Source organism: Argiope bruennichi, chromosome 4 (genome assembly GCF_947563725.1).
Source record: "Argiope bruennichi chromosome 4, qqArgBrue1.1, whole genome shotgun sequence".
NCBI classification, from domain to species: domain Eukaryota; kingdom Metazoa; phylum Arthropoda; class Arachnida; order Araneae; family Araneidae; genus Argiope; species Argiope bruennichi.
Window position 1 is genome coordinate 34,807,070 of NC_079154.1, and position 16,543 is coordinate 34,823,612.

Here is a 16,543-nt window from a genome sequence, read left to right on the forward strand (position 1 = left end):
GCATCCATTACTGTAATATTGCATATAAATAAACGTAATAAAAACCGAGACTAGTTCAAATTTCATAATGGTCTCCAGAGCTAACATAAGAGCAATTTCCTTCTTGGCTCTGTACCTATGTCAGTAATTTTATTTCGACAATTTTTCATATATTTTTTCTAATTGATTTGTTGGACTAATGTAGTATACATACAGATATAAGATTGTTTCATTTGTTTAATTATCATAATTATTATATTACTATATTTATAAATTATTTTAACTACTATATTACTATATTTGTTTTACTTTGTTTATCTATTCATCTACTATAGATTACTAGTTAGTTGATCTGAGTAAACACTTGTTCAAAGGGTAAAAATTCCTTTTTATGTGAATATCTGAGGAATTCGAAACGAATCCGAAAGGAATCGCATTCAATAAGCCAAATAAAATTATTTAGAAACAAGTTATAAAACATGGATAATATTGACTCTTATTATCCAAATGAAAAGCGCGAAAGAGAAATAAACGTTCAAAACTTTAATGAAAATTCAGAATAATAAACAAAATTTTTGGAATTTTTATTTATTTTAAATTTTTTTTAGTTCAAAGCATTGTAACATTATGATAGTTAAGATTGGATTAGTTTGGAAACAAGTCTGGCAAGATTGCATCAGACATTTGTATTTTATTTGTAAAGATCCTTATTTCATTCAGTCTTCAGAAAGAATGTCAATCTAAGACCTTCATCATGTTTAAAAGAACATGTTTTGAATTATCTTGAGATAGTAATATCTATTAATAAAAATGAATGTTTGTTTTCGCTTTATAAGATAGATCGTTTGAACGAGAGCTGCCAAAGTTCTCAAAAAATAAATTTCGGAATAATTTTTAAAACTGTTTTTCTTAATTTTAAACAAAAGACTTTTTTTGTTGCACGAAAATTCAAACTTTTTCATTGATTTATCAATATTTAATGGCGTGAGTTTTTACCATAGTTGAAAATGGATACGAAGGATATCCTTGTAATTTACGTAAGAAAATGAAGTTACAGTACCTCGAAAGCCATAGAAATTATGTTTTTAAGTATTAAAAAGGTTCCAATATTCAATATACGGAACAGCTTGAAGATTATTAACCAACACTTCTTAAAATTTTGTCAATGTTTTTACATATATTTACGTGAAGGAATCATGAATATTATATTATCCACAAAAATTTAATTGAAAATAAATCCAATCAATAAAAAACCGACGAAACAGCTTATCCTAAAACTCGACTAAATAATATTGAGCGGATTAATCCAATATTTATTTTTTTATTAATTAACAGTTTTATTTTTAATTAATACGAGAGCTATTAAAAGAAATAAATTTTAATCATACATTATCTTGTTTTTTTCCCCTGAACGATTTCTATATAAAATCAAAACGTTATTTAAAAGATTGTATTTAAAAGAAATTTTGAAAAACATATATAAATTAAAAAGAAAAAACAAATTGAACAATACTAAAATTGGTATTACTAAATTTTTAATTATTTTAAATATTGGAATGGTTTAAAGATCAAAATTTTGCAATAATTTGCTCTATAATAGTTGAAAAAATATAATAAAATTTAAATGTTTTCTATTCAATCAAAAATATAATTCAACTTTTGAAACATTTTTTTTTTGAGAATCCCCGATATCTTTCAAAAAATTAAGTATTAAATGACATAGCTCTGTATATTAAATGGTTCTACATTTTGAAGGATTTTTGAGACACATAAGCTTTCAACATGCAACTGACAGATAGTGTTCAGTCTATAATTATTATGATAAAAGCTTAACACTGCAATTTAATCCTTTAACAACGTAATAATATTCCTTGTCGCTAAATGATAGACATCTGATCACCCGAAACCGCCCATCCAGCGATTATAGAGCTAATAAAGTATATGGTTATCCATGCATTTTGCACAATGATTCTCTTGTTTTTGATAAATCTATTAATGCGCTATGAGCTCAAAGAATTAGTATCCTAATGAAGAATTGATTTCAGTTGTGAACGAAGTTTAATGAATATTTAATAGTTACAATACGTCTATGGAACATATTCTAAATATGCCCCACATAAATAAGATCAGTTGAGTTAAAAAAAAACTGTTGTCTTTATTCTCGAGAATATCATTGATAATGATATTCTCCGTAAGGCAAAATATCATGGTAAATAGGAATTCAGAATGGACAATACTTGAAATTTTAGACCAGACTTCTCAAAGACTTTATATCAATATTTGTGTGTAATATTATGCCTCATTTCTAAGATCTGGATATATAGGTGAACATTTGATACGTTACGTTCCGGTACTATGTCCCCTTAAAGGAAAATTATGTTTTTTCCATGATATTTACTGGGTGAAAAACAAGTTTCAAGTTGTTCTTTTTACACATTCTCTTCATTATTTTTTAGTTACATAACCTGATTATCTTTGCATCTTTGACCGGGTACCCACTTTGATTACAGTACAGCTTCTAATTTCTGAAACCTTACGAATAGATAATTGGAAAGGTGGTTTTTAATTTGAAAAAATGCTGTAAATATAATCTTAGATAATAAAAATAAAAATCTGTAAATAAAATGTTTTTTAAAATATAATCTTTTAAATAACGTTTTGCCTTTATTTAGAAATCGTTCAGGAAAAAAAGATAATGTATGATTAAAATTTGTTTCTTTTATAAAAATAATTTAAATCTTGAAGTAAATTGAATCACTAAATGTACTATAGGAATGTTATGTAGTTATGACGTTTTAATTACTATGGAATTCGTAGATTTTATAAATCGTAAACAAAATATTTTCAAGTTTAGAACAAAAAGTCTGAACTGAATTCTATCAAAACTGACCAAGTTATGAATCACTGAATTACTTAAGATCAATCATCTGCTTCGAGGAGGCAGCATGATTTAATTTGCTTCTATCTAGAGATGACTATTAAGAGAGAATAAAATAGATTATATTCAAAGCTTCAGAGCAGTTAGCTTTAATCGCAATACTGTGAAGTAATTTTATAAAAAAAGTATTAGCGTGTCGATAATATTTGTTTAAACTAATTTTTTGAAGATAAATAGGATAAGGGCAAGGATAAAAATGAAGACTCTTAATTTTTTTTTCAGAATTACATTTATTGTCACAAACATATATTATAACTCTTTATCTCATTTAAATCAAGTTCCCAATGGGAAGTATAACAATTTATAAATTAGTAACAAGGACGCGATTAGAAAAAACATCCTATATATAAATTTTAAACAAGATATTTATCCAAGATAAACACCACTTAATCTTTAATAAGACCATAAATACGGGTTCATCGGCCTGCTTATATTTCTAGTTGTAAATGAATTAACAAACAGGAGCTTTCCAACTTTTCATATTTAACCGAACCCTTGTTTCATTACCACAGATAATCCAATTTTGCCGAAAGAATATATATAATATTTAAATGAGCAACGAAAAGCAGAAGGAAAACTACAGGTTTTAATTCAGCTCGTAATTATAATTAAGTGCTTGAAACGCTAGAAACGGCTCGAGTAGCGATGATGTCCCCATTAAGTGAGGAGTTATTGGTTCCAGATTATAAACTAGCTAATGCAGTTCGATCGGAAGAGTTCCGAATAATTAGACGAAATTTGGTTTGCCGCTTGCATAATGTTTTCTCGTTAAAAGGAGGATGATATGGTCTATGGATGGATGAATTAAAACTTCCATTTTATGAGCCATTCCATAATTATTGCCAGTCGAGTTAAATCATCTATCCATTTATGGGTGGGATTAGTTTAGTTATATTAATATTTCATTTTATAGTAATACCAGAATTATTTCAGGACGGTTTTGACTCTTGGTTAGATAACTCGAGCGACATCCGAGGTTCACTCCTTTTTCAAATTTTCACATCACACAAGTGGGAGGATGTTTGACCAAGACAGAATTAACGCGCACTAGATCTATTTACACGATGGTTCCCCGTTGGAATCGAATTTCGAACTTGAAGCCCTATAGCCTCGAAACCGAGAACTTATCACATCACTAAACTACATCGGCTTTTATGGGTTTAGGGGCCGCGGTGGCCTGGTGGTAAGGTTTCAGCCTCGGAACTGGAGGGTTTCAGGTTCGAGACCCGATTCCACGGAAGAACCGTCGTGTAAGGGGGTCTGTTGCACGTTAAATCCGTCATGACCAAACATCTGCCCGCTGGTGTGGCGTGGTGTGGAGAGGAGGGTGCCAGCTCAAGTGTCGTCCTCGTCATCTAACCGTTGTTCAAAATGACGAGGTCCGTCCCAAAATAGCCCTAGTGTTGCTTCAAACGGGACGTTAATATAACTAAACTTTTATGGGTTTAGGGCAATTTAGTAATATTATTGTTCCGTGCGAAAGCAACAAGGCTAATTTGGCACGGATCTCGTCATTTTGAACTTGTCAGATGACAAGGATATCACCTGAGTTGGATTACTATTTTTAAAAACTTCAGGACCATACGAAAGAGAAGACATTTGGCCGCAGCTATTTCAGAACAAAATAGCGCATTGAAACCCTATTATGCTATCTTGAAATGAGAGAAACTACTTTTCGAATGACATCAGTTTCATTTTCATGCCATCATTTCTAAATTTTACTGATTTTTCAAATAAATTAAAAAAATATTTTATTGTTTTTTTACAATAATTTTCAAAAATCTGGAACAATAGCTTTTTTCATTGCTATAACGAAATTTAACAAATGTCATTGTTTTCAATTCTCAGTACATCCATTCGTTATACAATAATTCTTTAATATCTGTCTTTAAACTTCACCGATTTTAAATAAAGCAAATGATCAAATGAAGTGTATATTTATTCTACTTTATAATTATTGTTCGTTGTTATCGCAAATATTTCTTTCACTTTTTAAAATTTTAAAGTAATACAAATAACGAGTGAAAGTAAGCAAAAAATAGATGTCCAACGCAAGTAAATAATTCTTTAAAAAGTAAAATAATTCAGCTCAGATATTACGTACGATGTCTACAGACGATTCTGAAAAGTGACAATTTATATACGAATTAATATAATTCTAATTAATTCGTTATTAATATAATAATTTATAACGAATTAATATTGTGTTTACATATATGTAGGGCATCTAGGGGTAAAGTAAATTTTTTGAAGAAGGAATAATAATATTCGAATTAACAAACAATTAATTTAGTAAGACCACATATAATTAAAACATTTCAATATTTACACAAATGGGATAAGATTTAATTAAGAGCAGGGATCATCTGAGATGGGGACGCCAAACATGGTTAAGCCTAAAAAGGTAACTTAAAGGGAGCACGTAACCAGCTTCCGACGTCTCTCGTCCATCGTCGTCGAAAGAAAAGCGAGTGTTACTTCCTTAGGATTCTCCCAGGTTCCCTGACGTCACACACATCGCATGACATGATTGGCGTCGCCATCTCTTATACTCGAATCCAACTAAATACTTCAATCAATCACCATCCCTAAAGCAAGTTTACAACCAATATTATTTCCCACATATATACAAAAGTACAAACCGACACAAGGTCAACCTTTTGATAAATTTGGTTCAAGATTTGACAAAAATCTATAGTTTAGATTAAAAACCTATATACCAAATTTTATCTTTCTAACTTTTTGCGTTTTGTACTTATTGTGAGACGGACACTTGTTGTACTCAGATAGAAAAACTTCACCTGAAAGGATTTCTTTAAAATTTAATGTAATCGACAACTGTGGTATAAAATCTGTATGCCGAATTTCATCTCTTTAGCTCAAAGCGTTCCCATCGATCGGGTTCAGAGACAGACAGACAGATTTCCACAAGAGTGTTTTTCGTTTTCAGGAAGGTCTGAAATACAGATTCGTCAAAATTTCTAGTTTTTTTTCGACGATTACAATAGTTTCTGTTTGTATACTTCCTATATGAGAAAGTAAAACAAAAAGAGACTCAAATTTTTTGATAGGAGAATGGCAACATGATATGGTTTTATATCTGACCATTATTTTTTGTCTTCCTTTTTAATTTTCTCTTGATCCTATAGCAATTATAACAAACATACGAAAAAATAACGAATAAATTCAGTAAGTATTCAAAATAAGCAGAATTGTTATAAAATATGCTTCAATTTTTAAAAAAATTTATATTAAAATAGCTATTCTGTATATTACTAAGGTAATTTCGAAAGAAAAAAAAAGTGGCTTCGAACAGAAAAATCATCTCAACTATAAGATCAAACTTTGCATAGTTTAGTTATATTAACGTCCTATTTTAACCCTTTAAAGGGCCTTTTTTTTTCTAGTCACATTATGCTAAAATATTTTTAGGCTTGAAATTAGAATGAGAAAAGGGATTCATTTAGCTTATTAGATAAATTTAATTTGATTAATTAATTTGGTTAATTAATAATTAAGTAACAAATCAAGACACATCATTTTGTCTGAGATAAAGAACTGAAGCATCTAAGTTTCTGTCTGATTGTAAAAAATTGTCAGAACTTATGCCAACCTACATAATTTCATACAAAGATCGATAAATTTCGTGGGAAGCATACTTCCCACGGCCCTAGAAAGTGTTAAAGCAACACTAGGGTTATTTTAGGACGGATTTCATAATTTTGAACAGCAGTCAAATGACGAGGGCGACACGTGCAAACTTTCATAGAAATGTCACATTCTATAACAATTCGATCAGGATCCTTTTATTGCAGCATATTATTCTATATTAAGATAAAATCAATGCAAGCATGGACAAATATTAAATATTTTCGCTCTTAATTTGAATACATCATAATCTTTAACATTAATATCCATTTTCGAATTTGTAATGCTTATAAGGAAGCATCGGAATTCAATCTTTTCCTATAAATGATCGACTAAGCTTATTACTTCCAATAATCCAATTAACAAATAAGCAACGTAATTCTTGTAAATTTTAACAAAAGACTAGAAATAAAAGAAGATTGGAAATTTAAATTCAGTACGTATAAGCATAATTAAGTGCTTAGAAAACTAAAAACAACTCAAGCAGAGACATGATCCCTCAGGATATCGAATGAAAGTTATTGTTCCGGATTCTCAAACAGCGACGGGTGTTATGTAATCGAAATAATGCCGAATAATTAAATCCAGCCTCATTTACTGCTAAAATAATCTTTGTAAGTTAAGATGGGATGATGTGAATTGCGGAAGAGATGATTTAAATTACTGTGATTTGAGCTTAGTATAGAAGCAAAAGTATGTTTAATTTATAATATTCAAGTTATTAAAATTAATGAGAAGGTAACAGAAAAACAAAGTTAACGCTACAAGCTTAGAGTAAAATCTCATTAATTAAAGAAATAAAATTAAATACTGCGCTATGACATATGTTGGTATTTATGAAAAATTTAGAATTTTTAAATATAAATATATATATGTAAGCTTATTTTAGTTGAAGTAGAATGCAGGTTCGAAAACATTGAAGAGATATGTTACATTTTAAATTAAATTTAATATCCATTCCGGGAAAGCATAATTATTTACAAGCACGCGGCCAAGGCACGTCCACCACAGCGCGACACAAAAGCAGAAGTAAGGAAAGGAGGGGCGAAACAATGATCACTAGTCTTATATAACATAGGATTTCCGGCCACGTGTCAATTGAATACTCGTGCTGACCTTGACAAGGGCAACGGAGGGATCATTTTCACTTGATACGTAGAACTGATTGCGCAGTAATTTTGACACAACTTCATACGTGGAATGGGATCAGGAAACAAGAGAACACTTTATTCAAAAGGGGATCATTTTATTCAAAAAAATTTAGGAAATTAATTTGGATTAAATTAGATATTAAAATATCATTACATTATTTATATATTAAAATAAAAAATCTATTTAAACGTTAATTTTCTTGTAAAACCATGACTAAATGACTATCGTTGAATTAAATTTACAAATGGATCAAACGCCTGCAAATTAAGAGACATACCGAGTAGAGTGGCATTTCAGTTATTTGACGACAATTCAAAATTACGAATTTGTAAGTTTCCATGACTCAGCATCAAAATTTAATCTTAATCAAGTGAATTAAAGGTATAATATATCATCTGAAATTTCGAGTAAAATATTTCCTTTTAAAGATATCAGTTTTAAAAGGCTAAGAATATTTGTAAAAAAATGGATTTCTTTGCCAGAATGCCAGAAATATGCAAGCTGCCACACTGTATATAATATAGTACCGGATGATTAGGAAAAAACTTTAACGAAATTTGAGACCGTAACTATCATACCGTTCACAGGAATGGAATAAAATTTTGGTTCAGGGCATGTTAGGATATGCGCATAAGAATCACATGAAAAACAATAATTATGTTGAGATATGCGCACAAGAATCACATGAAAAACAATAGCTATGTTGAGATATGCGTACAAGAATGACATGAAAAACAATAGCTATGTTGAGGTATGCGTACAAGAATGACATGAAAAACAATAGCTATGTTGAGGTATGCGTACAAGAATCACATGAAAAACAATAGCTATGTTGAGATATGCGCACAAGAATCACATGAAAAACAATAGCTATGCTGAGATATGCGTACAAGAATCACATGAAAAACAATAGCTATGTTGAGATATGCGTACAAGAATCACATGAAAAACAATAGCTATGTTGAGATATGCGCACAAGAATCACATGAAAAAACAATAGCTATGTTGAGATATGCGCACAAGAATCACATGAAAAAACAATAGCTATGTTGAGGTATGCGTACAAGAATCATATGAAAAAACAATAGCTATGTTGAGGTATGCGTACAAGAATCACATGAAAAACAATAGCTATGTTGAGATATGTGCACAAGAATCACATGAAAAACAATAGCTATGTTGAGATATGTGCACAAGAATCACATGAAAAACAATAGCTATGTTGAGATATGTGCACAAGAATCACATGAAAAACAATAGCTATGTTGAGATATGCGCACAAGAATCACATGAAAAAACAATAGCTATGTTGAGATATGCGCACAAGAATCACATGAAAAAACAATAGCTATGTTGAGGTATGCGTACAAGAATCATATGAAAAAACAATAGCTATGTTGAGGTATGCGTACAAGAATCACATGAAAAACAATAGCTATGTTGAGATATGTGCACAAGAATCACATGAAAAACAATAGCTATGTTGAGATATGTGCACAAGAATCACATGAAAAACAATAGCTATGTTGAGATATGTGCACAAGAATCACATGAAAAACAATAGCTATGTTGAGATATGTGCATAAGAATCACATGAAAAACAATAGCTATGTTGAGATATGTGCACAAGAATCACATGAAAAACAATAGTTACGCTCTAATAGTTATGGTTACAGTGACAATATTTCAAAATATTCAAATGGCAACATTAAATAATTTTTAATGGAATATATTCTGCATAGCAAAAACAATAAACAGCATTGGAACAGTATCTGTAGCACAAAACCCGCCAACGGTAGACAGACTAAAAAGAAAATAGAAAACAACAGGCAGAAATTATTATATTTTGCAAATTTTCCACCTGATCTATTTGCATGCAGGAGATGATGCCTAGAACCAAAGCACGTAGCATGCCGAGAGAAATCTGGTGAATCTAAAATCTCTGGCAGACACACCACAGTTGTTATTTCTTTTCTTCTTAGTCTGTCTACCGCTGGCGATTTTCATGCTACAGGTACTATTCCAACGCTATGTATTTGCTATGGAGCACATAAGCCAATAAAAAAAAGTTGGTGTTGCTATTTGAAAATTTTGAAATGTTTTCACCGTAACTGCAAGATTTTAACTGTTGTTTTTTCATATGTTTTTCGAGCGCATGCTTCAAAATACCTTGAATCAAAATTGTGAATGGTATGACCGTTACGGTCTAATGTATTGGGATAGTTTGTTTTTATAATCACCTGGTATTATACGGCATCATGATATATATGAGTTATATAATGAAAAAATCTATGTCATAAAGAAGAGGTATTCACCTGAAAACTTATCAAAAATAAAGAAAAGACATGACTTATTTGTTTCGAGATACGCATTCTTTATTTCTCGACACTTTTGTTAATTTAAAAATCCCGACAAATTGGCTGATAAAAATTCACCTGCCAAGCAGCCAGGCAAGAATGGTTTCTATTCGGAAGCTAATTGCGCTGCCATTAATTCGGAAATTTGTTGGGGGCTTAGAGCGTAATTTGTATTGATTATTTCCATTTTCTTGTACCACTGTCACTGGGTGAGGGGTATTTGTTACGAGGGGTTTACACAATCTATGGCGAAGAAGGAATAATGACCCTCGTATATCAACATTTTTCTTTACCGAACTAATAAATTAAGGGGAAGTGCTATCGAAATTGCTGGGTTTGCTGGACTTCCAAAATTGCCGTTTTCTTATAGGGTGTTAAATGTTTCTCTCTGGTGGAAATGATAGAAGAGGTGATTATGGCGGAAATTCTGCACTTGGACCATTTGGTACTTTTATGTTTTTTTCCCCTTTCATAAAAACTGGATCTTTTCATAAGAAAAATTAATTTGCTGTTTGATGCTACTTATGTCTTTGTGAGGCCACAGTGCTCGAAAGGGAGTTGTTTAAAAATATTTGGATACATTTGTATAATTTGATAACACAGATCTGTGATTTAAAAAATTCTCTTAATTACTATCGGAAATGTTACTGGAAATTAAAAAAAAATCTTCTCATATTTTTATTACAGCATAAATCTAATATTTTCCAATTTTGTACATTTAACATATTCGTTGTCCATGATTTATACCTGTGCCAGCGTCCTGGCATAGGGGTAGCGCATCTTCCCCGTGATCTGGGCGTCCCGGGTTCGGGCATAGTTGCTCTTGTTGTTCTATCTGTGAGATGTGTGAATGTGCCCTCTTGTAAAAAGGGGTTGTGCAAGCGAATGGGTGATGCGTGAGAAGTCAAGTCATACTCTTGGCCCAAGTTGGCTCTACGATAAAAACAAGAGGCGCTCCCCCTTAGGCTTAAATCAGTTGTCTTTGAACAGCGGGCTTGTCCGTAAGAACCAACATGATTTATACCTGTAATTCGATTAATCTATTTAACCAGGTAACACCTTCTTTGCCATCTTTAAAACAAAATAGAAAATTACAGTAGAAAAGGCAGTACCTGAGAGACCAAGCTTCACTCGACATTTTTTTTTTTTTTTTTTTTTTTTTTTTTGTAAAATTGTAAATAAAATCCTATCCGATTATAAGCAGAGTCTAATTGAATTGAAAAAGTGGGAAGAAACATTGAGAAAATTCATGGGAGTCCGAAGCCCTAACCGCAGCTTCATTCCTGGCACGCTTATGCAGGTCATGTATAACCACATGCAATATTTAGTTAAAAAAATGTTTTTTTTTGTGTGTGTGTCAGCTCGCTTTTTTTAGGAAAGACGCCTATATAAATAAACTTAAAAAACAAAGCCTTGTCTAAATATAAAATTTGATCCAAATCGTTTGAGCCGTTTCCGAGATACCCGAAATAAATTTGTATATATACAAGAATTGCTCGTTTAAAGTTATAAGATTACATAATTAGATAGTATATATGAATCTCAGGCGTATGAAGTGTCAGCCAAGGTGTTAAAAGCAAAATATTATTTAAGAATAAATTACTTCGTATAAATTCTATCCAAGAAAGAATAAATTGTTTTTTTTTTTTTTGTTCAGTATTTACCTCCAGGTAGATAAACTATCTCTTGAGTATAATAGTGAAATATGATTAACCAATTGAAAATCAAACCTGTTATTGTTAACCTATCTTACTCTCCCTTCAACAGTTTTTTCTACTTCCAAGAATATTTTTCTTAGTTGTGTGCTTTTGTACACAATAATAAACTATGAATAGAAATTCGTCTTCTTTAGTTTGATCTAAACTGAATTAAATGGATTCGTTAATGACTGATATCTCCCTGAATACTGGGCTCTAATTTGAATTGAATGGTTAGTTAATGGTTGGCTAATCTGAATAAATGGTTAGTTAAGATTTTCTCCAATATGTACTGAGCTCCAAATCAGTTTCCATATTGAATAAAAATAAGGGTTATCTTCTTGTATTCCTTTTTTTTCCACTATCGTATACGAAGCACAGAAAGCGAAAATATTGTAATCGTCGAAAAATTCGAACGTGAGATTTTGACGAATCTCCATGTTTCAGACGTCTCTGAATCATGGAGTTGCTCCGCATTTTTAGTATTATATCTTTCTGTCTGTAAATACGATAGTTGAAAAACGCTTTCAACAAGACGGATAACAAATTTGTAACTTTTTATCAAATTTGAACGAAATTCATACAAGGGAAATAAGTTTGTTTGACTATTCGAATATAAGTTAATACGATCAGTATAAAAGAAGTAAAAAGTGATGAATAAAATTTAGTACACTGATTTAACGTTAATACGTACTAAATCTAGAATCAAATCCGTCAAAGGATTGGTCGTCTATCTATCCTCACTTTTGCACGCGTATAAACGCGAGAATGCAAAAGCGTCACAATTTACATAAATGAAATTTGGTTCACAATTTTAGCATCTAAGTTCTATATCCCTATCAGAATTCGAACTATATTTGTTAAAAGGTAACCATCTATTGATTCATATTTCCACAAGCACATAAACATGATAACTGAAAAACGTAATGGCTTAAATAACTAAATATAAGGAATTTGGTGTTATTTTGCAACATAATTGCAATTATATGTGAAATTTTGGTTTTAGTGAGTAGGAAAGAAAGGCGCCAAAAATACATATTTTTACGATAAATTCAGTAAAGTCCTAGATTAACTCTAAAGTACTATATTTCGAAAACTATTGTTCCCTATAGCTATGCACGGAATTCAAAACTTACCTGTTTACAATTTTATGCCAAACTGTGGAGTGTATCGCACTTTTATTAGAGAAAAAAGTGTTATACCCTCCATGCAGAAGAAGCGATAAAGTATCGCGGAGATCATTTCCGCTTTTTTTCTCGAGAACTTCTTTTGAAAAAATAAGTAGATCCCTTTTAATACAAAACGTCCAATAACATTATTATGATATTTTCATGATACTGTCCGTCATTCACACATCCCAACGAAATTTTGACAAGAAATCGCCTAACATCAATTCCGATAGCCCTCCAATCGCATAAGATAATAATAAACAAGTACATTTATTAGACAGTCTGCGAGCAAGTTTCGGGGAGACTATTCACGCTTGATTTTTCTTATAGCTTCCTCACACATTTTCGTTCCGTTCTTTTATTTCTCGTATGCGTACTATTGAGAAAGTATAGTAATCGTCATGCAATTCGAACTCGAGATTTTGACGAATCCCTAAGTTTTAGACCACCCTCAGTGCGAAAAACACATTTTTAGAAAATGCCCGTTTGTCTGTCTGTCTGTCTATGACAAAGAAACTCTGAGCTAAACGGATGAAATTTGATGCACGGCCTTAACACTAAATTTGTAGTTTTCTGCCAAAATTTCAGCAAAATCTTTTTCAGAAATAGTCTGTCTGCCTAGCTGTTCGAATAAGTTAACGTGATAACTACAAAACGGAAAGAGCTAGATGGTTAAAATTTGGCATACTCATTTATAATTATAGTGAAGATATCTATCGAATTGTGAGCAATATCGAACGAGATATTAGCATTCTGTCCATCTGTACTTTCAGAAACATGCAAACGAGTAATTCAAAAACGATATATATGAAAAATATCAAATTAGATATGGGATTTCATGGCAACAAGTGTAGTTTTATGTCAAATTTTTGTTTGAATCGGGTTGAGAAATGCACGTCTAAAACATAAATTCTATTATTATTAAATTAATGCCAGAGCTTAATCTCTAAAAAAGTCGCCAAGGATGACGCCATAGATTCAGTAAAAATGCTAACTTCACGCCAAAGGTTAATATTTCAGACTATTGTACGCCAATGCCATGCAAGGTGTTCTCTGGTATAACACCTTTGTTAGAGAGTGTGCGATAAACTTTTGTGGAGAGACTCCCGCTATTTTTCTTTAAAGAATTATAAAATTTTTTATTGCAGTAAATTCGATGGGAGCTTTCCACAAGCAATGAAAATTAGATGAATGTAGATCTTTTTATTGATTCGTCGGGAAGAAATCTGAAAGCAATACTACTGGATAAAGAAAATGAATATTGCATAAAGGACTTCCCATATAAATGAACTGTCACATCATAAAATTTCGTATTCAGGACACAAATAGGCATTATGCAATGATTTGATGGTGATATCTACGTTTCTCAGTCAATTGGGTAGCTAAAAATAACTCCAATGTTCTATGTGAGAATGGATCAGGTGCCGCTGAAAAGAACCTAATATAAAGAAAGAATGGCCAAAAGGGGGGAAATTGGAAGCTAGAACCAAAATATTTAAAGAGAAAATTTGATTTTACCAAAGAAAACTTTACTCCCACCCTTTCATAGAAAATGAGGTTTTATTAAACCGTTTGCTAAAGTGTTTCAGATGAAAGTTTGAAAAATCTTTGTAAACAGTTTTCTAGTTTATCCAAAGGTCACTTGAAGGTCAGAATATTTGAAGGGAATATATATGTATATATGAGGAAAATGATAATAAAAAAAATTTAAAAAAAGCAAAGTTCTAGCTTAAAATGGAAATAAAGGCCTGTAATCTTTTACTGTAATCGTAACTAGTTATTTGAAGAGTAAAGAAATCCAAATTACAGTCTATTCTAGACGAAATGATAGTAAATTTTATGATTAAACAATTGAAAAATTCATTTTCTCTATTCTTATATGGATGATTGAACTGAGAATTTAGGCGCAATCATCGATAAGCAGAGACACAGTTCCTGAAGACATAGAGGAAATGAAAAGGTATGGAAGGTGGAAACTAAGCACGATTACCGACAACTTCTGGAAGTCGAAAGAGTCGATTTTTAGATAATTCATCAGAAGAAAAGTTAAAAAAAAAGTTTTATGATAAAAACGAAATGCTGTTATAAAGAGTTTTCACACGTGTGCAGTTTTTTTTAATGGTTGGTGGTTATATCTAGGAATTTTTCCGCTGTAGCAGTTCGGGTACAAGAATTTCTTGAAAGACAGGATGTGGCGTTTGATAAGAATAATTTCGCTCAATTCGGGTCAGTTTCAAGCTTGTTCAATCTCGGCTGAGCCCCCAAATTCGCATGGTTTTCGGTGGTTATGTTTAGGGCGTTTCAATGAAGCGTATACATCAAGGAAATAAAAACGAAACAAAAACCATTTATAAAAGATTAAAAAAATGCGATTATTTACCGACGTTAAAGTAGATAAGATTAACAAGAAAATCAGTTGATGAAGTATTAAACTTAAAGAGCCTGGCTGAATGAGCGGCCACACCCGGATCCCTCGTCTCTCATTGAGAACACGTTTACGAAACATCCTTATTTAATGACGGCTAGACACTACGTTCTTGGCCTCCACACTTTTCTGAGCATTGAGTTGACAACTTTAGTATATTGACTCGTTCTGTCCATTTGAATGAGGTTTAACACATTAGCAAGTGCAACTAAAAAAAATAAACTCTACAGATCAATCCTATATATATGAAACCATAATCTAGTTAGGATACAAATGTAAGATAAGCATTTATGAGGTTAAAAATGAAAATAAGACAAATATACAAAACTGGAGAAAAATTAAAATGAAATCAACGATCGCAAATTTCAAGTTATCATGTGAGAACATTATTTTTTAAGTCATTATTTGTATTAATTTAAGTTATTAATCAGTTTGAAACAATCACGATACCTCTCTCTGTACCTATATTATATATATATATATATATATATATATATATATAATGATAATTATTTTAAATATTCATTTCAATTTTTCTAGCTGGCAAACAAGTCAAATATATATTTCAAAGCTTTGGAGGAGCTCGACCGATTTTGAGATGAAATAACAGCTATGATGTCATAATTCTACGCCAACATTTTAAAAGGCATCTGCTTCAAAAGAAGCATACATAATAATAATGCATTACTGGAAAAAGCAGGTAAAAAAATATATGCGATTAAAAGATGATGGTGAAAATTGCCATTTATGCTTTATGCATTACCTACGCGATTTCGAGCTTCGAAACCCCCTAACCAAAACAACATGTTCTTACATGATAATAAAAACGTCAAAGTGTTTAGAATTCCTTTACTTCTATCAAATTATAAAATCGTTTTGGGTAGAAATTTTCTGTTGATGGATTTTGGTTTTGGAATCAGCACTAAAAATTATATAAAAACTATTTATCAAAATTAAGACATTTTTTTAAAAAGTATCTCTTGGACACCTGTATAATTTTATGGTGATTCATCACAAACCTAAAAAAAATTATGACATGATTTTAAGAAGTCAAGGCATAATATCATGCTTTTTTAACATTAAAATGAGTAGAAATTTAATGAAAAAAATTAATATTTTTATAGGTATGTCTCCAAATGAATAACCATTTCAAATAATTACGAATAACGATTCGTAAT

The 16,543-nt window shown here is 31.1% G+C and overlaps 1 protein-coding gene across 1 annotated transcript in view; it reads right to left on the minus strand.

The window, feature by feature from the left end:
• LOC129966712 (glutamate receptor ionotropic, NMDA 3A-like) overlaps positions 1 to 16,543 on the minus strand; it is a 555,899-nt gene that overhangs the window by 106,392 nt on the left and 432,964 nt on the right. The window lies entirely within an intron of this gene.